At 36.6% G+C, this 6,000-nt stretch overlaps 1 protein-coding gene across 1 annotated transcript in view; it reads right to left on the reverse strand.

Moving 5' to 3' along the window:
- The window catches only part of LOC136025010 (cyclin-A2-like), a 48,475-nt gene extending 42,794 nt beyond the window's left edge, over positions 1–5,681 (reverse strand). Inside the window, exons 1-2 of the mRNA XM_065700639.1 lie at positions 5,594–5,681; positions 265–308 (exon numbers count right to left, since the gene is read on the reverse strand). The gene's annotated coding sequence lies outside the window, so the exon portion shown is untranslated. The remainder of the gene's footprint in view (positions 1–264; positions 309–5,593) is intronic.
- Positions 5,682–6,000: the final 319 nt, after the last annotated feature.

A 6,000-nucleotide genomic window follows, 5' to 3' on the forward strand; every position in this document is an offset into this window, starting at 1 on the left:
AGGATTCCTCTGCCAAACAAATAATCCTGTTACAATTTGAGGCTACTGGGGCTTTGGTGTACTTTTCTAGAAAGGTACACTATGAATCAAGATTGAATGCTTTAACACAAGAGCAAGGTATAAAAACAAGATTAACTTTTTTCATTACCAACTTTCAGAACTGGAATGGCTTATTTAACTGTCTCTTTAAAGGGCTCTTTACTTTCATCGGAATACACGTGTTGATTTTGAAATTAAAGTAGATTACAAAGTATTTAGTCATACCTGTTTTTTGGAGGAAACAACATCAATAACTTGTCATTTTCCACCTGAAAAAGAAAAATAGATTTACATACTTTATACTGATGCACATACGAGTATACTCTAAACTTTAAATAGATAGGTATCAGGTAATTTTTGAAAAGGGAAAAAAGAGGATGAAAACCCTGAAAAAAAAGTATGCTTTCTGTCCAAATTCTTCTGTATTTTTTATGTGTCCTTTGGACCAAAGGTTTCTGCGATATGCAGCTCTAATTTTTAAGACACTTCCTGATTAATTAATGATTGGCTCTTCTAAAATAATGAAAGCACATTAATATTAGGGAGACCCATTTTAACCATGCATGCAAATAAGGAGCATGGGGGGAGGCTATTCTCAGGCTCCCTAAGAGATTTTAAAGAATCCTTGAGTACAGATTGTGAGCAAAGCAAAAAAGTTTTTTATCTTTTTATTGCTCAACAGGTCAAACAATTGCTTCAGACAGGAAAGGGCAGGATAAATTTTTAACTTGCATACCATTATTTCACAATTTTTTCAGGTGGATTCCCTCAACCCTGATGTGTATAGGTTATTTTAGCCCCACCTATATAGTAGGATCTGTATAGTTATTAATTTTGTACTGTGCCTGTTCAATAGGTCTATAAAAATTCACTGACAGGTTTAGATCCCTTAACAAGTGATTAAATTAAAATATTCATCTTATTTACTCGTTTACACGTACTGTAGACTATAATAATGGGATAAAAGATCAAAGACCTCAGATGACTGAGAAGGGCAGATGAGAATTATACTTTCATAAAAAGGGAGCAAATCACAATGAGCAGCAGAGGAGTTTAGCTACATCATACCTAATTCTCCTGCCGATTGGCGCCAGCGTCAAAAGAGCACCCACCATCCTCCTCTAGGACACCTGGTCTTGAGAAGCCGCAGGTGTATCTTCAGGTCTTATTGCTGTCTTGCTTAGTAACTGATGTACACTATTGGCCCATCTTATTTTTGGACGGTCATGTGGTCCTTTCCCCCTGGCAGCCATTGAATTGAAATCATAGATGATGCAACATGACATTTCTTCTACCATTGGGAGATGACCCCTGCATAGGTTGCACAATTTGCAGGGAGAAGGAAAATTCATTGCACAAGACAGGAGGTTGACATTGCTGACAAAATCATACCAGCAACATTCCTCTATCTTTTGGAGTCCTTTGGATTGACTTGCATCCAGCTTCCTTAAAGCTATGGTGGTTTTTTGGCCAAATTTATGTGCCATTTAGTAGGATGGAGCTTGCAGATGCATTTATTATCCCCATCTTTGATGCAGTTCTCCACAGGGTTATACCAAATTTTATTGAGACTGACTAGACAATTCATGTACTGACTTTGCTCTTGATTGATAAATTACTTGACAGAACTGAACCACAGAACTTAAAGTCCTTCACAACTGCTTCTTGGTTTCGGCTTACTTTGACTGCAGGAGGGGGTGGTTGAGATGGTGTAGATCAATAAACACGATTTTCGTTTATTATAGGTGATGTTGAGTCCAACTTTGCTAGATTCTTCTCTTATCTTGGTCAGTGCTGCACCAAGTTTTTTGATGGTGTTTGTTGTGAGTGCCAAGTCGTCAGCAATGTCAGCATTGCTCAAACGTCTGTCATCGAACTTCAGGCTGAAGTTCAGTTGGGTAGTCGTCCTTGTCATCATGCAGTCAATGATGCAATTAAATAGTTATGGAGCTACATCATATCCCTGCCAAACTCCTGTGCAAATGCTGAATAGCTGGCTATGTTTCCTGTTGACATGGACACAGCTTGATGTTAGTTTACATAGTTTCTCAGAGAGAGAGAGAGTGCAATACCTCTCTCTCTCCAAGACCAGTTGTTCTGAGTATGAGCCATAGTAACTTCTTATTTACAGAGTCAAAAGCAGCAGTGAACTCAACTCCTGCATATTTTTTATCACTTGTTACAGAGTGAATACCTGTTTGGTTGTGGAACAGTCAGGCATGAATCCTGATTTATTTATTCTTTCAAGTATACTGGAGCATCAGAAGCAGAGTCAAAAGCAGCAGTGAGCTTGTCAAAACCTATATATGCCTTCTATCAAAACTCCTGCATTGTTTTTCACTTGCTGCAGAGGAGTGAATACCCATTTGCTTGTAGAACATCCAGGCATGAATCCTGCTTTTTTATTCTTTCAAGTATACTGGAGCACATGTTGATGTTGGTCATTGCAAACAGTTTAGCAGGTATGGAGAGCAACATTGTGCCTCAGTAATTACAGTATTGGATCTTGGACCCTTTTTCCTTTCTATAGTGGCAGAATTATTCTAGCCTGCCAATCCTTTGGAATGATCTCAGTGCACCATAACTGTGCAGAGCAGAGTTTGGAGCCACAGCAGCATGGCAGGACCCCCATGCTTCAGGAGCCCAGCAGCCACTCAAGAGCAACTGGGTGCATTGTTATTTTCATTCTCTTTGTGAGAATTTATTGACTGAAAATGGCTCTTTATGATACTGCCAAATGAAATTGTAGGTACAAGCAAAGAAGCTCCCATCACATCTGGATCAGGAGATGGGACAAGGTTGGCCAGTTTCAAATCAAGGTTGGACTAAAATCAAAAAGTTCTTAAGATGTGTGATAGTTACCTAGCTTCATTGCCAAAGAAATTGGAGCTTTCCCTTTTTCTCCAAATTATTGGGAGGGGCAACTGCTCCCTTGCCCCCAAAACAACACCACTGGTGAGATTAGAAAGTTGGCCTAGATCAAGAAAATCAACTTTTGTACCAAGACAGATATTTTTTTTTTCAAAGCTGATCAATAATCTTTGATGAGCTGACCAAAATATGTGATATCAGTTTCTTGTACAAAAAACTGTCCAAGCAGAACACCATTTTTTTTTAATTTAGAGGGGCATGTCTTTGTTGTCTTTGACATAAGGGGTTGGTATTTTTTTTTGGTTGTTGGTGTATTTATTATTTGCTTCAGATGTATTTGAGTGGACAAAAATGTGGTTTCATGTCTTCTACAGTGAGGGACATGCAAGTAAAAATAAGTTGTTAGAGCCAAATACCATAACCCCATATTTTTAATACACTATTTTATCAAAAGTACTGTAGCATGTTTACTCTAATACTGTTAGTAGAGTATAGTATTCAAAGTCTGAGGTATAACATTGGCAGTATAGAATCAGTAGATATGTCCAGGATATGTATGACACCTATGCTTGTTTTAGGGTCCTTAAGCTCCTTAATGTAGGTCATATAAGAGATTACCAAGCTGCAGTATTTGTGTTTCAGTATATGAATGGTTTAACCCCTGATGTTTTTAAGAGTTAGTTACCAAATTAATAGAGACCTGCATAATTATGGAACTAGGCAAAGTGATAATATAGTTGTTGATTTGCATTTTGGTACCAGGTCTTCATTTTCAATGAAACACCTTGGTTCATCTGTATGAAATGAGCTACCATTGAGCATTAGGGTGGTGGAACATGTACCTCAATTTAAAAAGAATTTAAAAGATTATGCTTTGGGGGGGGGATTTACTAAATTTTACTATGGCTAGTAGGTTGGGTAGGAGAGGAGTTTGATAGGTAAGGGGGGATGGGGAGGTAAGGGTGGATAGGGAATAAGGTGGGGTGGGCTTTATGGATATAGTTCTACACTCTATGCTATTGGTATTATAAAAATAAGGCATACCCAACATACTACAACTACAAAAAGCACCATTTGATATTCTGGGAAAACAATCTTGATTGGCAGCCTGGCAGTCACAAGCATTCTGAAGCTGTGATATTAGTTTTGCCCTAATCTGGTCCTCTAAATAAACAGAGAATTCCTGCTACTTTGTAGTGTGGCTGTTTTAGGCTACTACTCTTCCACATTCTAGCTTTCCCATTACCTGCTTTAGCTGTATGTTACACCTTGATTGCTACCAGTCCTTCCAATAATCTTTCAAAGGATGAATCAACACTTTTGAGGGAATTTGGCTATTTGTGTAATATCTGGACAAATATTCACTTTCATTTGACAAGAAGTGGAGTGAGTAAAAACTTGCTCACAAGACAAAGGATAGCAACAACTTAAAAGTGAATTTTCACATAGTGACACTGAAATTCAATGAGCTTTTAGTTTGAATAAGTTTTGAAAAGCAGCAGCGTGAGAAGAGATACATCTCTTCTTGCAGAAGGGAAGAGATACATATATCTCCTGAGAAGAGATATTTCAGAAGAGATATATACATCTCATGAGAAGAGATACTTCACCTGGTAAAAAAAAAATAAAAAGCTGGACTCTACTATTAGGCTTATAACTCTGGTTGGCTGATTTATATATATATATATATATATATATATATATATATATATATATATATATATATATATATATATATATATATATATATATATATATATTGTCAAATTGTCTTATGTGATCTGTCTTTACCTTAAAAAATTACCTTAAAATTGCAGCTTGGAGCAATATATATAGGGTTGTACAGACAACCCAATATAAGGGTTGTCTTAAGGCAAAAAATATAAAATTCCACATTTTTGTAAATAGGAGCTTGAAACTTCTACAGTAGGGTGCTCTGATACACTAGCCTAAATCTGATAGTATGATTTTTGTTAAGATTCCATGACTTTTAGGGGATTTTTCTCCCTATTTTCTAAAATAAGGTGGATTTTATCAGGCTTGTGACTTTTGAAGGGTAAGACTAAACCAGACAAAACTTATATATTTAAAATCAATATAAAAATAGAATCCTCATGATGTAACTATTGGTATCAAAATTCTGTTTTTAGAGTTTTGGTTACTATTGAGCTGGGTCACTCCTCACCATAGTTTGTTAACACAAACTATTTGACTTGTACCTAACCCCACTTTCTAGGGCTATAATGAAAGAAAGGTTAGATGGATAGGCTAGGGCTAAATCATATTCTAGATGAAAATGAAGGATGCCAAATTCCTAAAGCTTGTTTTTGACATCAACTCCTTAAATTAGGTATCCTTGGAAATCTACCTTGTTCAAAACATAAAGCCAGTCATCACCAAATTGGGCAGGAAGGGATAACAGAAGGTTTAGAATATGGAATTTTTTTAATATTGCAGTATTATTTGAATTAGTTTGACGGTTCAAAATCTTCTGTCAACAAGATTTAGCCTAAACTAAGTCCAGTGGGCCTAGGCTATTAGAGTCTATGCTAAGAGAAGCTAAATGAGCAGAAGACAAATAGCCTAGCCTTTGATGGCACGAGATGACATTCAGGAGCTAGTCAAGTTTCCAAAAGGAGTACAAAGCTGCATAATTATACCAAATATACTGCTAAAAACTTACTATATTGATTCAATAATCAGTCATTCATTGAGAGAAAAACTGGAGGGAAATTTGAATCGGTCAACTAGATGACAACAATTGAAATTCCTTTGTTACTTTAGTCAGTACAGACTGCTTCTGGTCAAGCCGACAAACTAAGGGCCACATTTATGCTATCAGCCCGAGATTGGGCTAGTGAGGTTTTTAAGCGTTCGGAGCGACGTTATGGTATGTAAGGCTCTCTGATATAAACTTCGGTTTATGATATTTAAGGCTTCAGATACCTTCCCATTATTTTCGATTGCTTTTTTTTTATTATCGGGGCTTCCATTTTTACACTTTTAAAGCAACAAACTCTGTTTTTGTATTTTTCCTATGACAGCTTTTAAGTTAATACGGTCAACAAAAAAATATGCATGCGAAGTCCT

The sequence above is a fragment of the Artemia franciscana genome, chromosome 3 (assembly GCF_032884065.1).
Source record: "Artemia franciscana chromosome 3, ASM3288406v1, whole genome shotgun sequence".
Classification (NCBI taxonomy): domain Eukaryota; kingdom Metazoa; phylum Arthropoda; class Branchiopoda; order Anostraca; family Artemiidae; genus Artemia; species Artemia franciscana.